Source organism: Schistocerca nitens, chromosome 6, assembly GCF_023898315.1.
Source record: "Schistocerca nitens isolate TAMUIC-IGC-003100 chromosome 6, iqSchNite1.1, whole genome shotgun sequence".
Classification (NCBI taxonomy): Eukaryota; Metazoa; Arthropoda; class Insecta; order Orthoptera; family Acrididae; genus Schistocerca; species Schistocerca nitens.
The window spans coordinates 299,300,010-299,325,062 of record NC_064619.1 but is presented as its reverse complement, the minus strand read 5'-3'; the positions used below and the strand labels follow the sequence as shown (position 1 = coordinate 299,325,062).

At 43.5% G+C, this 25,053-nt stretch overlaps 1 protein-coding gene across 1 annotated transcript in view; it reads left to right on the top strand.

Annotated features, from left to right (window-relative positions):
* LOC126262804 (insulin gene enhancer protein isl-1) overlaps positions 1 to 25,053 on the top strand; it is a 468,702-nt gene that overhangs the window by 428,854 nt on the left and 14,795 nt on the right. The window lies entirely within an intron of this gene.

Sequence of the window (25,053 nt, the reverse complement as noted above, 5' to 3'; positions counted from 1 at the left end):
TACACTCGCAGAGAGAATAGATTCTTCCTGCCGCGACTGCCTCTGAATACGCTAACTCCGTAACTTGTTCCCCACGTGGAGTTGAATAAACTGAGACAGTAATCGCAATACATGAAATGTATTCGCAATTGCTAATATGCGTAACCGTCAGCTGTAGAATGGAATGGCGACAATGAAAATTTGTGCCGGACCTGGCCTCGAACACGGGTTTCCCGCTTATCCCGAACGGTCGCCAACGATTTGGCTATCCGTGCTCGACTCGGGGCCCGGCCACACTCAAACTTCAATATGTCGTCAAGCATGCGTCTACAACCTATACTTGCACACTCATTACGTACAGGATGATAAAAAAGTAAGTATAAATTTGAAAACTTAATAAACCACGGAATAATGTAGATAGAGAGATAAAAATTGACACACATGCTTGGAATATCATGGGGTTTTATTAGAACCAAAAAAAAAAAAAAAAACAACAAAGTTCACAAAATGTCCGACGGATGCGTCTACAACCTATACTTGTACACTCATTACGTACAGAGTGATTAAAAAGTCAGTATAAATTTGAAAACTTAATAAACCACGGAATAATGTAGATAGAGGGATAAAAATTGACACACATGCTTGGAATGTCATGGGGTTTTATTAGAACCAAAACAAAACAAAGTTCACAAAATGTGCGACAGATGGCGCTGGACAGCAAAACTGCTGCCGTGACGGGTAAGAGGTACGCCGATATGTTACAGAATCGTATCATCGCCAGCCTGGCTGATAAACACCCGCTGGAACGTACGATGTTTACGCAGGATGGCGCTCCACCCCATATTGCTAGACACGTGAAAGATCTCTTGCGCGTGTCGTTTGCTGATGATCGTGTGCTCAGCCGCCACTTTTGTCATGCTTGGCCTCCCAGGTCCCCAGACCTCAGTCCGTGCGATTATTGGCTTTGGGGTTACCTGAAGTCGCAAGTGTATCGTGATCGACCGACATCTCTAGGGTTGCTGAAAGACAACATCCGACGCCATTGCCTCCAGACATGCTTTACAATGCTGTTCACAACATTATTCCACGACTGCAGCTATTGTTGAGGAATGATGGTGGTCATATTGAGCATTTCCTGTAAAGAACATCATCTTTGCTTTGTCTTACTTTGTTATGCTAATTATTGGTATTCTGATCAGATGAAGCGCCATCTGTCGGACATTCCTTGAACTTTTGTATTTTTTTTATTCTAATAAAACCCCATGTCATTCCAAGCATGTGTGTCAATTTGTACCACTCTATCTACATTATTCTGTGATTTATTCAGGTTTCAAATTTATACTGACTTTTCGATCACCCGGTATATTCCCGAACGGGTGAGACATTTTGCTTGAAAGTCGCTTGCCAGATGTTGATGGATAAATACGATACTGCAAAGTTCCTTTGGACATACTCACAGCCGGCCGGAGTGGCCGTGCGGTTGTAGGCGCTACAGTCTGGACCCGGGCGACCGCTTCGGTCGCAGGTTCGAATCCTGCCTCGGGCATGGATGTGTGTGATGTCCTTAGGTTACTTAGGTTTAATTAGTTCTAAGTTCTAGGTGACTGATGACCTCAGAAGTTAAGTCGCATAGTGCTTAGAGCCATTTGAACCATTTTTGACATTCTCACATGTATTTATCCGCCAAAAAAAGGTAAGTGACTTTGAAGTAAAATCTCTCACCTGTACGGGAATGTACGTAATGAATATAAGAGTACGGGTTGTAGACGCATGGTTGACGACATACTGAAGTTTGTGTCAGGTTGTCAGTCGTGCACGAATAGCCAAATGCTGAGCCTACCGTTCGCGATTAGCGGGAAATCCTGCGGTCCGACACAAATTTTCATTGTCGTCATCCCATTCTACAGCTGATAGTTGTCCATATTCGCAACTGGAAATACATTTAGTGTATTTCATAACAGCTGTAGTCACCGCAGTGCTTGCATGCATGTTCAAAGAAATTGAGCACCGTAATTCAGAATAACACAGGCACGGCAGTATCGTAAATCATAATATTCTGTACTGGGTGTTTCTGTAATTATTGGATGAGGCGCCGGCCTATCTCACTTCTTCTGAAGATGTCTGCAGCACCAGTATGTAGGGTACGGGTCCTAATATAGATATTTTCACCAGGAAAATACAAAAGTTTGATCAATATGATTACTACAATTGCCACTGCAATAATATTCAAAGCTTCAGATTTAAGAAAAACTGATGTCACCGTGTTTATTTGTCCAATTGGGTGGAGTAAGGAAACTAGTCTGGCGAAAATCATCTACGTTTTGAACCACCTCTTAGCTTTTTTCTGTACTTCAGATTTAAAGTTTGGGTTGTTTTGAAAATCCGCCTTGCACAAACCATATTTATTTCTTTTTTATTCCTCCAGTCGTGTTTCGACGCCTGTGTGTCACCTTCTGTGGATCAAATTTTATTTCTGTAAAGTATAATATATAGTTGATAATGGGTGACCTATTGTAAGCCTAAAAATTATAACATGCGCATTTTGTTCGGTTTGTGTCGACTGCTCAGCAAAAAATTAGACTGCTAGTGAAACTGCGTTTTTATAGATCGATTTTTGTGCCCTTTCCTGTTGTGTTTGACAGCATAGAGCAATGATTATAAACTTTATACTATACTTTCCACAAAACTTGACCCACAGAATATGAGACAAAGGTGTCGAAACATGCCTGGGTGAATAAAAAAAGAAAAGAAAAATATGAGTTTGCATGAGGCAGATTTTAAAGGCAGTCCTAATACCTGGCGATGCGGTGTAATCAGTGCCACATGAGAGCTACTAAAATCTTTAAGTCAGTGCCACGGTCGCGACGTCTAATCACAATATTGGGCACAGAATCTCTCATGCTGAGATCACTGTACATTATTGACAGTCATTTAAGGGCCGCATCAACCGTCGCGCGGGCCAAACACTTATTTAAAGTTCAACTACAAAATAGTATCTTCTTCGTTCGATAACGAGTTACGCGTTACCACTGAGCACCGACGTAGACTGCTTAATGACCACACCTAACAGTGTCTCATTTATCCGCGCAGGACGCATTTTCGTCGGAGATCGGCCATCTCCACCGATGTTCGTCACTTACATTTCATTTCATTTGTTAAACTTCCGAAAATTCTCTTCAGTAAATAGAACTGTATATATGAAACGTCAGTGGCAGTAAGGATTTCAGTACGGTAAGTGCAGTTTTCTAACGAGTTGTTTATTTTTTATTACCACTTGAAGTTATGCATGTTGCGCCGGTTTTGTACGGAAGTTCGTACGATCTGCCGAAGCTCCAGAACAAAGTCTGCCACTGACTCAAACTTCTCAGCACCCCAGGCGTCTTGACCATCTGTTATAGGAGAGTGGGATGCCTGTCCACCTCTTCTGTTACACTTAACCACAGCAGTGAATCTAGCGTTGTATAGAAATTAAGTTATGACCTGCAACGGAAAAGTCACGAGAAACCGCCTACCACCCGGTCTCGCCCGGAGTGACTGCCTCAAGAAAGAAACTGTGCAAATGACAGGCCTAGCTCTCGAGGTGAGCACACGCCAGTCTTAAAAATGATGCATCAACATACCGCATGACTCTACGCGAATAGTGCCCCCTAGACTAGCGTTAGCAGAAACATTGAGGCGACCTTCACATATTTCTTTCCGTACTGTTGGACTCTCCACGAAGTGGAAATGTAATTTCAAACCACAGGTGATGGCATATCGGTATACGATTAGTCTCTGACGCTCTCTGAAAGTCACGTATGGTAAAGATCTCTTTACTGTCTCTAAGGACGAAAAAATCTGTTATTAGTTTTTCGGGCCGGAGTTAACGTTCTTCTTGAAACAGGCGAGATTCGCACATCCGGAACTGATAGGCACTATGCTTTGTGGAACACAGTAGAAGACAGCGCCAGTTTCCCAATGGTATAATGCCGGTGGTAGCTGTCCAACCCACTAGCTGCCAAGTGCCAGCTAATATAAATTATAATGTACAGGCACTTATCACATTCTGATTACGTGCTACGATACGCGTTTGAGGAATAGGCGTTACTGCAATGGCCAGCTATGGAGCACATAATGAAAATAGGAGGCTCCTCCGAAGCGCTTGACTGCTTCTGTCAGAAATATTAATGCTTGTATTTTTATGAAAATAAACTCGACGCACACCATTTTCATCCACCGGAAACTAGACTAGATCTGAAGAAAGTTGTATTATTATTGCGACATCATTTGACGTTCATAGTGACGATATTCTCGAAGAATGTAATTCGATGACAGAGCATAGTATCAGAGCAGAGACCTCAGCATCATGATGAATACTGAGCACAAAAGTATCATTACATTGTGTAGACGTGCCACTCTTCCACTGGATTGCGTGAACCTACAAACGAGGTGCCTATCGGCCATTTTTTCTCCAGAAAACATATCCGTACATCTGTGCATCTCCCTTAACGCACTGCCGAAAAACCAAATGGCTCTGAGCACTATGGGACTTAACATCTGAGGTCATCAGTCCCCTAGAACTTAGAACTACGAGGGCTATCCACAAAGTACATTACGTTTTGGAATTAAAAATAAATAAAGTATTGGAAATTTTTTTTATTATATACAGATGAAAGCCACACTTAATACTACTTTTCTACATAGTTGCCATTTAAATTAAGGCACTTATCGTAGCGATGGACGAGCTTGGAAATTTCTTCGTCGTAAAATTCGGCCGCCTGCGCCTTCAACAACGTAATGACTGTCTTTTGGGACAGAAAAGGTGTGATTTTTGTGGATTTCCTGGAAAGAGGCACTACAATAAACTGTCAAAGGTATTGCCAAACTCTGCACAACCTCAGAAGAGCAATACAAAACAAGCGCAGGGGAAAGTTGGGCTCAAAGATCTTGCTGATTCACGACAACGCCCGGGCCCACACGGCAAAAAATGGTTCAAATGGCTCTGAGCACTATGGGACTCAACATCTTAGGTCATAAGTCCCCTAGAACTTAGAACTACTTAAACCTAACTAACCTAAGGACATCACACACACCCATGCCCGAGGCAGGATTCGAACCTGCGACCGTAGCGGTCGCGCGGCTCCAGACTGAAGCGCCTAGAACCGCTCAGCCACTCCGCCGGCTAGTAACAAACCAAATCCGAGATCGAAGTGAACAGTACTGAATGCAAGTTTGAGGGATTACTGTTATGAACAGCAAGTACCGTGAGTAAATAAAACACTTTCCTTATTGAGCCAGTGTACAGTACGGGTGCAAAGACAAATGGAATACGAAATGAAACGAAATGCAACTAAAACACCAGTGGCCGCGTGCTTTTATACAAAAATAATAAGAAATGACTTTGAACAACCTCCAAATTTTGTAGGTGGAGATCGGGTTCACACTGTAGAATGTACAATGAAAGTAAGATGATTCCCGAAGCACTTCATGGGCTCCGACAGAAGCCTTCAAGTTTGCGTTTTTATAAAAATATATTGGACGCAATCTATTCCAAAGCACTTACCAATTTATGAAGCGGAGTTGTATCCTTTCTGCTACGGTCGCAGGTTCGAATCCTGCCTCGGGCATGGATGTGTGTGATGTCCTTAGGTTAGTTAGGTTTAACTAGTTCTAAGTTCTAGGGGACTAATGACCTCAGAAGTTGAGTCCCATAGTGCTCAGAGCCATTTTTTTGTATCCTTTCTACATCATTTGACGTTTATACTGAGGAGGAAAAAAAAAGAAATGAGCGTATGGCATTGTTGGGCGGGAGGGCCCCATTCGGGGGGAGTTCGGGCGCCGTATTGCAAGTGCTTTTTAGTTGGCGCCACTTCGGCGACTTGCGAGTCAATGATGATGAAAATGATGACGATGGACACACAACACCCAGTCCCCTGCCGGGAACCGAACCCGGGCCCCCTGCGTGGTAGGCGGTAATGACGGAATTCTCTACGAATCGAATCCTCAGATAAGACTGAATATCATAATTAATAGGATCAGATGCAGCGACAACTGGATGTTTGCAAATTATCACTTACTAAATTGGAGACGACCGGCAAAAGATAATGAAAGGAAAATGTGGTAAGGATATCGCACTTCAGTTATTTAGGCTGTAGCACAAGTTATTAGCGAAATTATGAAACACAAAAATAAAAATTTCAGATGTACATATGTGGCGCAATACACGTAACGCTAAAGAATACGAATAGAAACTAAACGTGACTAAAATTGTATAGGACAGTCGCAACGCCTGCAACGTTCTACCGACGTCAGAGTTGAATTAGCTCTAAAAAAGAAATACCAAATATGCAAGCCGCTAAAATTTTAGTTCCTGTTTAAAGTGAACAATTGTACTCTTCTAATCAAGCGACCAGAGCAGATCTCTGACAAATGCTGCATACATCTGCATCACTACGGAGAACTCGAGATAGAAACGCAGTTGCAGGTTGCCTATCTAACGACTTCTAGGGCCAACAAAATTTCATTTTCAGTATTTCATACGGTTATTAACCAAATTTAATAATTTATAAGGCTGTCATAAACTACTCATTATACCTGTTATTTTAAGTTAGAGTTTTAACGCAGTAAGCCAGATATTACAGTTGGAAACTGTATGTAAGTCTTAACTCACGACGCACAAATTACCCAGACTATATTAAGCCAGTATTTGAAATTGAGAGCACTTAGCGACTTCCAACAAACTTTTCACATAATTTTGAACCTTCACGAAACTTTCTCTCTCTGTTACCTCCAGAAAATTATGAAAGAGACAAAATGTATCGTTTACTACATTTTCGCCCATCGTACAGTAAAACTGCAGCTAAGGAATGACATTTTACTTTATTACTACCTCTACCTGCAATGCATTTTGCAGACGGTATCAGCATATCTCACTGGAGGTAACTGTAAAACTACATCATCGTACGCATCATATTTCGGCAGATACGCCATTTTATTGTAAGAGTTCGATTCTTTAAATAATCAGGGATAGAGGTTTACTGGTACTCTCTAAATGATAAAAATGCATCGGTACGTATAATACAAAAAGGTAAAGATAATTTGAAGCGAATGTATGTTGGCAGATCACTTAAATAAGTAGCATATTTTCATTCAGTTAGGGAGAGAAATCTAGAGAGATCATGTAGAAAATGGACAGAATTGTGAAGCTTTTGCCTAATTCCTGAGGTATAGGAGGGAGGGTGATAGCCGGCCGAAGTGGCCGTGCGGTTAAAGGCGCTGCCGTCTGGAACCGCAAGACCGCTACGGTCGCAGGTTCGAATCCTGCCTCGGGCATGGATGTTTGTGATGTCCTTAGGTTAGTTAGGTTTAAGTAGTTCTAAGTTCTAGGGGACTGATGACCTCAGCAGTTGAGTCCCATAGTGCTCAGAGCCATTTTTTGGAGGGTTATGTAGTTGATATACGCACGATAAGGTGATACTTTACGCTAACTATTAGTGCAAATGAACATCTACCGATTCTATCTAGCTAACCGTCGCAAACCAGTGTCACCCTATGTAACACATGTTACCCTGTATCTCAAATCAGCATCGTTACGAACACACTGTACAAAACAATCCCTGGCCAGTGTCTAAACATCAACGCCGCTACCTATGTTGAAAGTTAATTTATATGGGACCCCGCCAAGTTTTTCCTACACTCGGTAGCACGATGGGGTGTACACATGAAAACTGCCGGCAAAGCAGCAGGCGACGGCGCTGTAAAGTGTTGTTGTCGCTCCGGGAGCCTGTCGCTGTCGCTGTCACCAGTTATTGAAGGGCGCTCTCCTAGCCCCGGGCAGACGAGGAGGGCGCGTAATAAACAAGTGCCAGCGGTGTTTACGGGCCGGCATAATATTGTGGCGTGGCTATGTATAGCGCGGGCGCGCGGTGACAGCGCGGCGCTGTTTATTATTGTAAACTTGTTGGCTCAACAAACACGGCCGCCTCATAAGGCCGCTGTCGCCGCGGGCGACCGTCAACCACCGTGCGACCGCCTGCCGCCTTCCACGGGGTCCTGGCGCCACCGCTGTCGGTAGGTTGCGACTGCGTGTTCTCTTCAGCACACTTATTTTATCGACGCTTAAGGCGCACCAGTTCATCAGAACCTAGTGGACAATTTGTATGAAAATTGTAACCGGGCACTTAGTATTTTTAAACGTGTAATTTTCCCATTGGTCAACGGTAGGTCTATGTGTACCTAGTTCCTGGGATTGCCACGACACCATTTAATCCAAATTATTGTTGGACTGCACTTAAACCGGGTGCGTTATATAGGGTATATCAGCAAGAATCATCCGATTTCTTTTAAAAAAATCATAACTGTTATGTTATTTGAAAAAATTGGAAAATTGTGGTAAGTTCCTATGCGATCAGACTGCTGAGGTCATCGGTCCCTAGGCTTACACACTACCTAATCTAACTTAAACTAACTTACGCTAAGGACAACACACACATCTGTGCCCGAGGGAGGACTCGAACCTCCGACGAGGGCAACAGCGCGAATCGGGGCAATGTGCCTCAGACGGCACGGCAACCCCGCGCGGCTATGTTATTTGAGATATGTGCGTGATCCACGTACTGGTGGAAAGAGCAAACGCTCGAGTTTTACATGGTACTTCAAAAAGAATCGTCCGATTAAAAAAAAAGTCATAACTATTATGTTATTTGAGATCACTAAGGCGATGGTAAAAGCTATATATATCTGAACCAGAACGATTTTAATCCAATCGACTGCAACTACCAAATTAAATTGTTGCCAAGCTGTAATACCAAAAGCTGAGCGGTTCTAGGAACCAAGCGAGCGTTACGGTCGCTGGTTCGAATCCTGCCTCGGGCATGGATGTGTGTGATGTCCTTAGGTTAGTTAGGTTTAATTAGTTCTAAGTTCTAGGGGACTGATGACCTCAGATGTTAAGTCCAATAGTGCTCAGAGCCATTTTTTGTAATCCCAAAAATTCGAGGCTGTCAAGGTCATCTATCTAGTTAGTTATTGTTTTTAATTACAAGTGACTGCCAATTGTCTTCCCTCTTCTTCTTCTTCTCCTTCTTCTTCTTCTTCTTCTTCTTCTTCGTGTTCTGGTGCGTTCCCTTTTCGTATAGAACTGCTGTTACGGAAAAAGTTGCGTTCATCAAATCTGTGTACCCCACCGGTCAGCCTCTAGTGTTATCTAACGTGAAAATGTGCAAACATTTTCTGTAAGTGTTTGCGAGTCGCTTAACTGAAGCAGGACGTGGGTACCAGTGCGATATTCACCTAGTCGAATGAGGGAAACCGTCTAAAAGCCATAGCCAGGGAGCGCCAAGCTGACTCTCGTCTTTAATCCGCCAGGCGGATGCGATGCAGGGCTGACACGCCTCTTCGAATCCTGGAAGCGGTTTGCTACTAGGCACGACTGCCCAAGCTGGTCAACATCACGGTAGAGCATTTTATGGAAATTAGACAGCTAGAATTTGACGACAGTTTCCGAAATAGTTACCCAAAGATGACATCAGTTGAGTCATTGACATGGGAAAGTCTGTAACTCACAAAAGCCTAACTGTGCAGGAGAAGCAAAAACCGTTTGTGAGCCTGTTTAAATATGAATATTATTTGTATAAACTGGTAACAAAATGTACAAAACACATGTCGAGCCAGGCACCTCAGGTGATATGAATAACTGAAGAGTGTATCATGTGAACAACACAAAGTGGACAAAAAAAAGACAAAGTACAAACAAATTGTAATAGACTTGCTAATGTGAAGAGTAAAAATCTCTATAAAATGTGATATTTTGGATTCAAAAATTTAAGCATTGCCGATAAATCTTTCTTTTTAGGTTCAGAAATCGCTGATCTGCTCTCGTCTGGTGGAAGATGTGTCATATCAGTGATGGAATCCAGCGAATGTCCACTCTTGGTAATCTTGATCTCCTTACATCTTTCAATCTCGTTGAATGTGAGGCGTGTTTTTATGAAGAGATACTCGGCTTTTGACACCCTGATCCAGGAGAGGGTGCTGATTTTGAGAGTGGTTGTATTGACGTATCCGTCACTTGGCATTGCCACATCCAGGAAATCTTCAGGCTCGATGGATGGTTGTACTCTCTTCTCATCTCTTATCGTATCTGAAACTTCTTTTCACGCCATTGTTTCACACACGGTCTTGCTTTGTCAGTTATGCCAAGACATCGTAAGAGTGAAACTTCCTGGCAAATTAAAACTGTGTGCCCGACCGAGACTCGAACTCGGGACCTTTGCCTTTCGCGGGCAAGTGCTCTTGCAAGTGAACTTGCCCGCGAAAGGCAAAGGTCCCGAGTTCGAGTCTCGGTCGGGCACACAGTTTTAATCTGCCAGGAAGTTTCATATCAGAGCACACTCCGCTGCAGAGCCAAAATCTCATTCTGACATCGTAAGAGTGTCCAGGCACTAGAAATTCGAGTCAACTATTTCGAATTAGTTATTAGCTGCAACCCAAGTAAGTGCGAAGGCCCATTCGGTTCTTGTTTTGTCCTGTATATCAAATATGCAGGGCTTGTTTATGAGCAAATCCATGTGATGAAATAAATTTTAGTAAAGGCGATGGGACTTCATCCCTACCCCGTGCTGCTATACCATGGTCTCAAAGGCACAAAATTTATCCGATATCGCCAATATACAAGCATATATTATAGTTCGATAGCTGTTTGATATAACACATGGAGTTGAGGAATAAACAGTGGACAGATATGTAAACATAGATGAAATCACCAGTTCCTACTCAGCGGTTTGAAGGGAATCCCTTTAGGTGGCATCCTGCCCACGTAGCCTAATCCCTAAATCACTCTGACGCAAAACTGAACAAACTAATACTGATGAGAACGTGACAGCAAAGATTACACTCAGACAACATTTCACGTGAATTTAGTAGCGTCTTGTGCCGAAGTCTTCATAATTACTGGTCATATCATCTTTGGTGAGCTGCTGAAACTAAACACTTTCATTTAGCGACTTACTGGCTTTACCATGTCAGTGGCATGGTTTCATACTATCTTATCCATAAAAAAGATGACTCGATTTTTTGTCACTCAAATGCATTCCCATATCAATGCATCAATTACTCATTACATACTCTACACCTACATCCATTATACGCAAGCTACCATGTCGTGTTGGGGGGGGGGGGGGGGGGGGATGGTTCTGGTACTACTATAATTCCAGCTACCCAATCCCTCGCTCTTCTTGTTCCACGGTGAACGGTGCGCGGGAAGACCGACTGCCAGTAAACATCAGTATCATCGCGAATATTTCAAATTTTCCCGCCGTGATCATTTCGCAAGATGTATGTGGGAGGGAGTAATATGTTACCTGACTCTTCTTACAACGTACTTTCTCGAAATTTTAATGGGCACCGCTTCTCTTGGAGCGTATGCCAGTGGTGTTTATTGAACATCTCCGTAACGCTCTTGCGCTGACTGTACTAAACGTTGAGGAGTCGTGCCGCCCCTCTTAGGATCTACCCTATCTTCTCCAGTAATTCTATCTGGTAAGAATCGCAGACTGCCGACCAATACACAATAATACGAGGATTGTATCAGCTCAAAGAGTAGTTAAAGTCAAGGTGGTTCCATGCTAAGGGAATGAGGGTAGGAGGGCAGACGTAGGAATGCTCTTCCGCCATTGTAGGCGAAGTCCTAGTGGAGGTGGTCTTCCGTTCCCTTTCTTCGACCCGTTGTGAAGTGTGTATCCGTGTCGTGTGGATGACTGTGACCAGTGATTGTAGGGAGCAGTGTTGGGTTTCGTGTTGTTATGGATAAAGGGAAGGGAGAGGGTGAAATCCGGTTTCCACACACAACGTACATCTTTCGAGGAGCACCAAGAGGACCGCCTCATTCAACAAACGGACGACCACCAACAGCCTCACATACCCTCACATCGCTAGACGCAGCGTATAGGTACGGAATTTAATCCATGACTTTAGCACAAGAAATGGTGATCAGGAATATTACGCAACCACCTCTCCTCTCCGCGCCGGTTAAATACTGGCAGTGTAAATTTTCCACCACCAGGATTCAAACCGACTTACCTCACCGAGTCGAGCGCCCCTGTGTAGGCTTGAGGTGGCGACCTCGGCTGCGAAGACGTGCGTTTGATCGTATTAAGTCCCGTGGTTCCTGTTATTACTGCATCATTATCGGATGTTATTCGGTGCATTAGTATTTCATCCTAGTATTCAAACGTCAAAAATACGAAGAGCAATTTTTTCCGCGGCCCAGGATGCTGGAATGCAACGGAAAGGCCACTAGAGCTCCCCAGAGCCTCAGCAGCACAGAGCAGCGGCGCGGACTCTCACGAGGCTGCATTTTCTCCCTAAATAAATAAATAAAAAAAATAAGCCGCCGGCCTCCCTCGGAATTTTTGCCGACGCGAGGCGGGGTGTGGCCGCGCTTTCAGCGGCGGGAAGTTGGCAGCTGGCGCCGCGGCTGTGGTGGCCATGTTCCAGAGCTCTGCTTCCCCTGCCGGCGTCCCCGCATTGTGCGGCCACGGCGCGTGCAATCGGCTTTCAGGGGCTGCACGCACCTCCACCCGGCGCACGCCAACTCCTGCTCTGCGCAGGCGCAGCTCTGCCCAGCCCCTTGGCGCCTGCCTGCCTGCTTGCTTGATAAATGAACGCTGCACGGACGACGGCGCCTCACCTTAACGGGGAATCTGCCCCTACCAGTACGACCCTGCCGGCGGCATTACTACTCGCCTGCCTATGTAAGAGCCGCTTCTACCGTTAGCTTGATTTGCAGTTTCCGTTCATGACTTCTGGTCACCGTAGAAGTGCAAGGTTCCTTCGCGATATCATAACCTCAAATTAATCTTAAGCAATGGAGTGAGGAGGGAGCTCGGGATGGCATGTAGGAGAGGGTGTACGTCCCTACCCCTCCTCCCTTCTCCCTTCCATCGGACTTAAGTTCATGCCCTTTTCAAAGTGGGCAGTGGACTTACTTTTTTTTTTTCATTCCTCTCCCTTCTTGTTCCCTTTCCCAACATGGTCCCTTGGACCATGCAAGACAACGGTACTTCTTCGTGGGACGAGTGACTGGGAAATCTATAAATGAAGAACTAATCTGTACACACACACACACACACACACACACACACACACACACACACACACACACACACCGCAAACCACCGCATCACCGTACGGTGCGTGGCAGTACACTGTACCGCTATTAGTCATTTCCTTTCCTCTCCCACACGCAAATACAGGTAGGGAAAAACACCTTTTTATATGGTTCCGTACAACCTCTGATCTTATTGATCTCGTCTTCGTGATCATTAACGCGAAATCTACGTTGGGGGTCGTAAAATAGTTCTGAAATGAGCCTCAAATGCCCGTTTCATAAATTTTCTCAATAGTGCTCGTCGAAATGAACGTCGCATTCCCTCCAGTAATTCCCCTTTTGAGTTCCCGCAGGCCGGCCGGAGTGGCCGTGCGCTTCTAGGCGCTACAGTCTGGAACCGCGAGACCGCTGCGGTTGCAGGTTCGAATCCTGCCTCGGGCATGGATGTGTGTGGTGTCCTTAGGTTAGTTAGGTTTAAGTAGTTCTAAGTTCTAGGGGACTGATGACCTCAGAAGTTAAGTCCCATAGTGCTCAGAGCCATTTGAACCATTTTGAGTTCCCGTATCATCTCCGTAATATTTGCGGTAGCAAATTGCTTCGATGTCTTCCTTTAATCCGACCTGGCGCGGATACTAAACCTTCGAACAGTGCTCAAGAATATATCTCACTTGCCTCCTATATGCGGCCTCCTTTACAGATGAACCACAGTTTACTAAAATTCTCCCAATATACTGAAATAGGCTATCCGCCTTCGCCACTACACTCGTTAGATGCTCATTCCACTTTATATTGCTTTGCAGCGTTTGACTTAGATATGCAATCGACGTGACTGTGTCAAGTAGAACACTACTAATGCTGTATTCGAACATTATGGGCTTGTTTTTCCTACTCCCTCCATTAACTTACATTTTTCTATATTTACAGATACCTTCCATTCATCACACCAGCTAAAAATTTTGTCTAAATCATCTTGTATCCTCCTACAGTCACTCACCGACGACACATTCTCGCACACCACAGCATCATGAGCAAACAGCCGCAGACTGCTGCGTACTCTGTCAGCCTAATCATTTACGTATAAGGAAAATAACACAGTGCTCCTATCACATTTCCCTCAGGCACTCCTGACGATACCTTTGTCTCTGCTGAACACTCGCCGTCGAGGACAACATACAGGGTTCTCTTACTCAAGAAGTCTTCGAGCCACTCACAATCCTGGGAACCTATTCGGTAATCCTGTAAATTGGGCAGTGAGACACCGTGTCCGATGCTTTACGGAAATCCTGGAATATGGAAACCGCCAGGTGCCCTTCATCCATTGTTTGCAGGATATCGTGTAAGAAAAGGGCAAGCTGAGTTTCGCACGAGCGGTGCTTTCTAAATCCTTGCTGATTTGTGAACAGAAACTTTCCCGTCTCAAGGAAATGTACTATACTCGAATAAAGAATATGTTCAAGGACTCTGCACCAAACCGATGTTAAGGATATTGGTCTGTAATTTTGCGGGCCCGTTCTTTTACCGTTCCTATGTACAAGAGCCACCTGCGCTTTTTTTTCCATACGTTTGAGACTTTTCACTGGTCGAAAGATTCGCGATAAATGCAGGCTACATAAGGGACTAATGCCATAAAGTGCTCTCTGTAAAACCGAACTGAGATTCCATCTGGAGCTGATGAGTCATTTGTTTTCAACTATTTCAGTTGTTTCTCTAAGCCACGGATGCCAATTTCTGTTCTTCATGCAGGAATGTGTGCTGTAGTCAAACGACGGTATATTTGTACGATCCTCTTGAGTGAATGGTTTAAAACTTCAGCTTCTCGTTTGCTGCCTTCTGTTGCCTCCCCAGACTGCTCTACGAGTGACTGAATAGAAGCCTTGGACCCACTCAACGATTTTACGTAGAAGGAACATTTGCTTGGGTTCTCGGCAAGATCTGTAGCTAAAGTATGATGGTGGTAGTTGGTGTAACCTTCACGCATCGCTCTTTTTACAGACGCTCGAATTTCTAAAGAAGCACGAAGAAACAGCGCGTGAAAAATAAATAGCACATAACAGAGAAAACGTGTTGATGACTGCGATGAAATCTGCACGGAACAGGAGCGCGTCACAAAGAAACCTTGGATTTGGATTTGAATTTTTTCAGTCCTATTGACAATGAAAATTTCTGAATAGTACACATCTTCCTGTACTCTGCTTAAGGTAGTGTTATTCACCTATACATCGTCTTTTCCGTCTAGTGTCCACTGAGCAAGTTCTGAAGTTTCTTCTGAATGAGTTACTATTATCAACACCAAACCCCGTGGTGGAATATAATGCGGACAGCGAAAGCGGAGGTGGAGCTCCTAAACACCACTAAACAACAGACTACAAGAATTTCGGGAAATAACATAGATCAGTCTGACCGATATTTTCTGGGCTGAGAATATTATTCGTGAGTGCACCGAGTTGCCTAAGAATATAACACAGTACGAGATAACAGCGAAAGCAAGCAAAATAAACAGACCTTCTTGTTTCAGTGTCAGACACAGTGGACATCATCGTTATAGTGAAGATAGCAGAATTCAGTTTCAACACAAGACCTTGAATGTGGTACTTCCAACATAGCCCTCAAGCTGCCTTCAGTCTTGATAATTTTAAATGGTCGCTTCACAGACTATTAGACCGCCTGGGCGCAATAAAATTTGCATTTTACGAGAGTTCTCTGTAAGGAACTCTCTGGATTGCGTCTTGTTACAGTCAAGTGTTGATTTGTTCTCTGAAAGCCACGTGCCTATGTTTGTTACTACCTTATTAGGTTCATAATTTATATTATGTTCCACATGTTTCACTATAACATTTGCGTCACCTGCAAAGAGATCAATTTTTGTGTCACCTGCCATATTTGGTGGCAGATAACATAAATGGTGAATCTGCAAAACGGCTCGGGTTCGCATTTTCATGGTCCTGAGTTATGAGTACAATAATGTTCAGATGCCAAGCTCGCATCGTTTAATACCAAAATGACGATAGTCCGCATCTTCTGTACATTATTTCCAGTAACCGTACTCGTGTTTACCAGCAGAACAGCCTTAGTCCAAGACTTAAGTTGTTCTCCGTGACAAATATGCCGTTTTTTCCTCGATTATTTCAATGCTTTTGTTTCAAATCACGTTAAAGAACACTGGTTGTTTTGTGACGAATGTCCAGGCCGGAATAAAAACAACACTGTGACGTTTTCAATGCCGGCCGCGGTGGGCGAGCGGTTCTAGGCGCTTCAGTCCGGAACCGCGCGACTACTACGGTAGCAGATTCGAATCCTGCCTCGGGTATGGATGTGTATGTTTGTTGTCCTTAGGTTAGTTAGGTTTAAGTAGTTGTAAGTCTAGGGCACTGATGACCTCAGATGTTAAGTCCCATAGTGCTCAGAGCCATTTGAACCATTTGATCCGTTAACGGAAGCAAAACTGTCCTCTTTTCGTAGTGCATGATATATCTGTCATCCATTCTGCATTATCCTAGCGTGTTCTCATTATCACTTGTGACCTCCGCTTTACGTTTTGTGCGACGAATCTTTGTTACTGTTGCCAGCTGAGAGCGCGCATTGAATTTGAAGTATCACTTTCTCAGTTTTCTTTATCCGCTACTTTCTTTTCAAATCAAATTTGTATCAAAGCAAATACGGGAGTCCCTTTAGGCCATATACCAAGATGCATCTCGGGAATTCAGTGACGTGACAGAGCTCTAGTGTTTAACAACACATTTTTCCCCCTTCTTTTTACCGAGAGAGAAATCTGAAGCGCGACGAAAATCCGATGTAGCAGTCTCACCGGAGGCTTGCACCTCAAACACTGGCTGGAAACGAAATTCTTCTGACCACATACACTGTCGGCAATTTCAATGCAGATGGCATATTTTGTGGAATACTTACCCACTTGCCGTAAACTTTGGATGCTGTTCTCGTGGTACGGTGGTCCGTACTCTACCTTACCCTAAGCAATCCATTAAATGCTCTCCCACACGGATAAAGGCGCAACGGATTAAAAAAGAGCGGATGGGCGGCAGGGAGGGGACGGCAGTGAGAAGGGGAGAGAGAAGTCGGAGAAGAGGGACTGCGACGAACAGCCGGCGGACAAAATCTTAAAGTGGAAAACTCGCCGCTCCTCTTTTATCTTAAGATGTATTAAAAAGTCGTCCCTCGCGCGGCCGGGCCGGTTTCCTCCTCCCGTTCCCCTCCCCTCCCCTGCGCCTCCCTTCCCCTCTCCCCCGCCCTTCCTCCCTCTCCCCTCCCTCCCAACGCGGACCGCTGCCGCCCGCCCCTCCCGCGGTGCTGCCGCGTCGTGCTACGAGCAGTAATTATGCAGATTGCAGACCCGCCATTGGGCGATGCCGGCGCTGACGTCAGCAATCAGAGGCCCTCTTTTTAAAGCGGATCGCAGACGGCCTGCGGGACGACTACAACGCGCGCGTCGCAACGCAAGACCACATGCGAGAACGGCCTCTCCGAGGGGTCAGAGCAGAAACGTAGAATCGCGTTCCCTGCAGGACGTACTCTTACTCAGATTACCCAGTATATCAAAACGCAAATCGGACACGTAGAGTGTAATCTATTTATACAATTCTTTTAGTTGTTGTGATTATTATTTTAGGATCCAGGACGGTAAAGTACAGTTAAGAATATTTACAGGCACAGATATATACGCAAGACTTTGTAAAAGTCAAACTGATTTTGAGGCCCAGAATTCGGCAGTCTTGATTGCTGGGACATTTGCTAATACCAGATCTTCCAGCGTGCAGGCTTCAGGCAACTACGGGCAGACAAGAGATGTTCAGCGTCTTGAACTCCACACCTGACCGAGCGAGGTGGCGCAGTGGTTAGACACTGGACTCGCATTCGCGACGACGACGATTCAATCCCGCGTCCGGCCATCCTGATTTAGGTTTTCCGTGATTTCCCTAAATCACTCCAGGCAAATGCCGGGATGGTTCCTCTGAAAGGGCACGGCCGACTTCTTTCCCCATCCTTCCCTAATCGGATGAGACCGATGACCACGCTGTCTGGTCTCCTTCCCCAAAACAACCAACAACCAATTTCTCCACACCTCCACCACTACAAGTTTCGTTTTCACCGCGTCACTCCAGTTAGCAGTCTTTTCAGAGTCTTCCACGTCTGGTAGAGTAGCTAGAAATCGGCAATAGGCTCTTCCTTTAGGTTCTGGCTATTACTTTCACTTCCAAGTTGCCCCACAGTTCCATTCGCAAGCCGAATATAATGACGTAATTGCTTCAGTTATTTCGTACACAGCTTTTTCTTGAATTTATCCCAAAGCATGACGCATCGCTTCCAAACAAGGGATGCCGGGAATCATTTGTGTTTTTTATCTCAAGCTCTGCGACTGTTCTTCTCTTATATCCCGGGCTGCTATACCTACAAGATGGTAGTTTGTGTCAACTGGAGTCGGTCGTAGGCAAACAGTTGTATTCGTAATACGGTCTGTCCCGTTAAGAACGGTGACAACGTGCCTGATGCGCGTGCAATTCAACCAGACTGTTGCTGCATATTCTGCTGTGGAGAAACATAGACGCATAACAGACGTACGTAGAACATTTAGTCGAGCCCCCCAACGTCCTGTAAGTGAGCTTGCGTATAGTATGACTTCGGCTGCCGGCTTTGAGCTTCATGTTCTCGCAATGAGCTCTAAAAAGTAAGTGTGCGCTCCAATTTTACCCCGTAGTATGTAGTATTATCCCAGTGTCGTAGTCGCTGTTCCCCTTCAAGTTAGTTCCAGTGTTCCCACAGCTTGTCGACTTCTCAATGAAACGCACAGACCTGTGTTTGGGATGGGTTAGGTTTTAGGTGGTTACTGTCGTATCTGCCAGATCTTCGAGAGTTGCAGCCAGTTTAGTTTCTACCTCCTCAAACGCTCTCTCTTTGGTTTCAACTAATGTGTCGTCGGCATTAATGAAATATTTTGAGTTTGTCCCAACAGATTGGACGCTGATGTAGATATTATACACCAGTGGTGCCAGCACGCTGCTTTGAGGAAGGGCGTTCTTTCGGATTCTCCATAGGCTTTCTTGTTATTCTGGGTGACAAAGAACCACGTGTTTTGTAGTAGGCTTTGGATGAACTGCATTGATTATGCTTATCCATTACGGATATTTTAGAACCGTGACTGTATATAATAAGTTATAAACAACTGCAACCAGTCAACTGGTTGCAGTGGTGTAGAACTGCATTGAATTGTAGTCCTTGGTGACTGTATAAATCTTCCTTACGATTTGAAAATACTGTCTTTAATCGTAACTGACTTTAATTTGAATTGCGCTTACGGGAGAGATTGCTCCAATCACTGTCCATGAATTCCCTGTAGTAGCTAGAGAAACAACAGGAATAGTCTCATCAATATATTATATCACGTGAAGCAGTTGTGTTGTTTAGGAGTAGCCTAATCGGACTTGTGGATCATCCGAAATAACCTATAACAAGAAACTAGAACCAATGGAAATGTATGGCTGTCACAGAATGTTTCAGATTAAATGGCCAGTTAAGGTAGGTAGTGTAAGAGTACTGAAACAGATAGGATTCTGGCGTTGGAAGGAGAAGCAGTGGGGAAAAGTAGGGGCACAAAGAACACTACAGTATTCATTACAAATTATACAGAATATTTGGTGTAGTAGCAATTTAGAAATGAAAGGGCAAGTTCAAGATAGGAAAAGACTGAAAGTAACACCATATCAGTCAGAAAACTTACGACACTAAAAATAATACTAGAAATCATAAGCATTAGTGGACGACAGGGGCTGTTCTTGACACAAACATTTCCGCAGATGATATCTGCAGTCGGGCAATACTGTCATTGTACTGTGAAACGCCAACAAACAGCGTGATAATTACTATTCCACTTGGTTTGAAGGAGAACAACAAAATCATGTAGCCAGTTGTTCTCAGTTCTTAGAGCTAATTAGTGCTTTTAATGGATGTGAATGCAATGTCGCATTCCTCTATGAGAAACAGCATTCCAGTAACACTGCTCACGTTGCACGCATCCGAGTCAGGACTTTGATCCCAGGTTTACATATTAATGCTTGTGCAGCGACCTGGCGAAGTAATCTGAACAATTTTGCTGCTGCCGCTATGCAGTTCATGAGACGTAGCATTCTTTCTGGAAAGAAAGATTTATGGATATTTGTAATGAGTGAGGATTTGCAGTTAATTGCTAGACTGCTTTGTAACGCGCCAGTGCAACGACACCGTAATTGTGAGATTCGTAAATCATTCTGCGGTAGTTTTTAACAGAAAATGTGGGAGAAGTGAAGCTTTGTGCTACTGACTACATTCTGTGGCGTTAGCTAACCACGATGCGCTGTCTGCCTCAGTCAAAACGAGCTAAAAGCTAAATGTTATGCTAGCCGCATTGTTTTCCTTGGGAATGCAAGACAGTAGTATGACTGGAAAATTGACGAAATAATCTATATACCGCCTTTACAGTGGATTATTTTATTAGATATGTCTTGAAACACAATTTCGTCGTCTTTTAACCAGACGACTGCTGAATAACTTCAACGCGATAGCGTATTTTATGTGAAAAAATTATCAAAAAATTGCGGTGGAAGGTTTAGAGAACATCACATGTATCATGTACAAATGAATACTGCCAACTTTTTGTATATGACACCGTACTGAAGTTTCTTTCTCATTCTGTTTACATTGCAAGACTACTGTTCCCACGAACCTCTTCATTTGTGGTTTAAGCTGAACACTGCACGACCATATTACCATGCATATGTCCATATATATCTATTTTTATACGCCGGATGGTTTGTACATTGCACAAACCATCGTTGTACTCTCTGTGAAGTAACTTCCGCAGCGGTACAACAATACAGGAATTGTGAGTCTCCCTTGATGTAAAACACTTTTTGTTACTTATTTACATACAAAAATGTTTTTCATCAAGGTGGACTCAAAACTCCTATATTGCTGTTTATCTATGCAAACACGGACCAAATGGAAGAGTTGCAAGATAAAGCTATTGTTGCTACTGCTCTTTCCACAACATTGTAAAACGAACTCTACTACAAGCATCCGAAGATGTCTTGAAATGTTCGCGTAGATTCTTAAAAGTATCACAGAACGATCATAATGAAGCTAATGAATATCCGAAATCATGTCAAGTGAAGTGTATAAAGTCATTCAAGGTACAAAGAAATGGAAGGTACCGCTAGATAATGGCGTTTCTATAGCGATTATTATAGCTGCATAGAAAGGAGCTTTCGAAATTATTTAGTCTTTGTGCGCACGAAGGCAATTTGGAACAAGCCTGTTATCCTATCTCACGAGAAAGCGTAAGATACGACATAAAAATAACTAGGGATATTCACTAAACTTATCACTAACTGTATAAAAATTGTGGGTATTTTGGTTAAGCAAAGAACCAAGCTAGCTTTAAAGCTGGATATTACACAGTAGAGCACTTGCTGACCGTGACGAAATACTAAAATGAATATCAGTTTCCACTATGTTTCGGACTGATAGATTATGAGAAATAATATATTAATTTAACCTATGTTAGTATATTGAAAAATGTATACATCAGTTCAACAACTTTCATTACACTTTTTCAGATAGCGAGAAAATAAGATATGAAAGACAACGTAGGGGAGGAGGTTTCATATCATCAAAACAGATCAAGCGGAAGCTTTCAAATCCTTTAACGGGGAATACGAAAGTGTACTGGTGATGGAAGAAGCCTGGCCTACATTGGTTTAGTCTGTTACGGTGTAGCCAGGCTTAAACAATTCAAGAACTGGAAGCGAAACTTGACGACAGGCAATTGAGACAAGAAGAGAAGCGATAGGAAAACACGAAGACGACCAAATGGATGATGGATAGATGACACGCGCAAGAGCAGCGTGAATGTGCATTGGCGAAAACCGTAATGCACTGAAAGACAGGCGGCCTTTGTCCAGCATTGTAGGTTAATGATATTAGGTACAGCTTATCCTTGAAGTTCTTAATAAAAGAGTTGAACTAGGAAGTCAGAATGTTGCAGATGTTAAAAAAAATTAAGACTTTCCTCGGAAAAAATTGTAGCCAATAGACAAAAATCTTAACATTATATCCACATGGATATCCGATAAATAAAAGTCTTCATGGTGTTAAAGTAGCCGAAACGTCAATTAAACGCATTTGAAACGATTAACGTACAGGAAGACCTGGACGTATTCGGATGCAACGGATACGATTCAAAATAATAAACGCTATTGACTAAATTGAACTAAATCATTGGAACAATTGGAAGTATCAATAACTATTGGCTGTAAACATAAAGAAAATGAGGAGAGACTAATCGAGCAGGAAGAATGTGTGACCCTAGAAAGTGAAGAATAACGGAAGCAGTGTTATGGTACGCTATTTCTCAGAGTAAAATGCATTTTAACTTCCTTTTCAATCATTTACCTTGTCCTGTAGTGGATATGTCTTCCCTCCCTTTTTGTGTGCGTTTTTCTACGTTTAGCATTTTTCTAGTGAGATGAGATCTAGTTCTGTACCCGCCAAAACGATTAATAAAAACTGAACTAGCATAGGTACATTTTCCGGTTTCGCAGATGTTCGCTCTTCAACTACGGACTGCATTCGAACCGGTCTGACCAACCTTGCTGTTTCAAGGGTCACACATAGGAAGCATTGAAAGATTAGTGCGAACTTCTTCTCTTGAGCGGATGCTTATTAAACGACGTATAATATGTGTAGTTATCTCTCTCATTAATTATCGTAGCGTGATAGTGAATTTGACTATACTAACTTCATACCGAATTCGCCAAAAGATTACTCATGCTGGTTACTGCATTCGACAGGTTCCGTTATTCAATATTCCGGAGTTTGTTGGTCAACTGTACTATAGATGTCAGCAGCAGTAAGATATCGTCAAGGAGAACGATAGCAGTGTAAAACAGTACATTGACGCTATCCGACTTTATAGCCGCATGCCATTCTTGATTTTTTTTTAATCCAGCTTCAGTAAAGATTCCACCGTTCCCGTAAACAACTCCACTAAAACATCAGGATGACATAAGTATAGCAGTATCTCATGGCTACCAGAGTAGACGATTTGACTGATAACTGGTGTTCTGGTCGTCATGTACCCACACAAGCTGTCATTTTCTGTTTCCACTGTGGTACTACTTCCGAAGCGCAAAGCGTTGTGCGTTCTATTTCTCAAGCAGGAAAGTTCTCCAGACTCCAAAGGTTGCGCCTGTTCTGTGAAGAAAAATTAATATTGGCCCTGTTAAAACTAAGAAGAGAGATTTTTTACATTCTTACAGAAGATGTAGAGATCTGTATCATACATGGTTTCAGCCGGCCGAAGTGGCCGTGCGGTTAAAGGCGCTGCAGTCTGGAACCGCGAGACCGCTACGGTCGCAGGTTCGAATCCTGCCTCGGGCATGGATGTTTGTGATGTCCTTAGGTTAGTTAGGTTTAAGTAGTTCTAAGTTCTAGGGAACTAATGACCTCAACAGTTGAGTCCCATAGTGCTCAGAGCCATACATGGTTTCAGATTTGTTGCGTGATATTTGTAGGGGATAGAGACTTTAAATACATTTTATATTGCCATGAACAGAGGAGTGCTGTGATGGGAGCCTGCAAACAGTACTTTCGCGACAACATTGCAACTTCGGACCTCAAATGTTAGAGGTCAACTAATTAAAATCATACTTTAGTAAGGGACGTTCTTACTTTTATGAGTGCTACGTTCCATAATCACTGTACAAACACATTTGTTTTCACGCCTTTCACTACAAAGTATGATAATTTTGCCGACCTCCTACGCCAACAGCGTTAAATTTTCAAATTGATGACTTAAGTGTCGCCTTTCTGATGGCTCGTACTTAGGTATCAGATTAGAAGCAACATTCTGCAGAGAAGGAATTACGGGAAACCACTGACCACTGAGAGGACGGCTGCCACCAAGTGTGGGCCGTTGGTAGGGTCGAAGAAGCCCCCTCGCTGCCTGATTCTCATCTTGGAAGAAGGAAGAGCTAACCACCTGCACCACGACATGACGAGTGTTTAATTTATTATTCTAGTGTTGTGATGCCTGCTTTGTATGTAACGCTTGCTTTCATTAAAACAAGCATACATCCTTCCCCATAACATCGTCATCCGTTGTTCTGCCAAAGGCAGTCGCAACGTCTGAAGCGTTCCTAGGCCCCGTAAAATGCTTTTAGTGTCAGGAGGCATCGGTAGCCTACGGTATGTGCTGCGAGATGCATTCAAATCCAGAACACCGTTTCGTCTGCCACATACCCTGGGCAACGACACTGGATGCAAGCACACTTTCCGGCAGAAGACGTTAAATGCCTGAGAACCAACGGAAATATCGAGAGTGGTTTGTTAGATAACCAAGTGCAATATAACGGGCTGGACCAGGGGGAGGGGTGGGGTCCCAAAATTACAAAAACAAGAAAAAATCGGAGGAAATTATGAAGTTTAAACGGCCAGTAACAGCTTCAGCTACGGGTGGTACTCCACATTCTTTCTTACCAGTAGCAAAAAAGAGGCAGAAACAGGATCTAAAAAGAAAGCAGGTGAGGAAAATACCCAAATTTTGTTTAAGTGCGAGGAAGGCTCGTGCACCGAGGGCTCCGCACAAATTTAATTTCGTATGTTAATAGTTTATCCACCCAAGGAATCGAGAATTTCGAAAGTTTTACCCGTCAAGATATCAAAATATGTGACATAAATTGCAGTATCTTTTGACTACATTGGCTTGGAAGTTTAAAGCCAAGACCTTAGGCCTTAGTATGTGACACAGATTTGAACGTGATACCTCAACCCGTTCCTCAGAAAGAGGGTTCCTAACACACGGACAGGTAGACAGTCGGATAACAAATGACGAGCAACGTATTTTTGTCATATGATATAGCCAATAATTAACAATTTTCGGATTTTTTTCCCCTTTATTTGTACTGTGGAACTTCGCTTCCTGCCAAGTTTCATGATCCTAT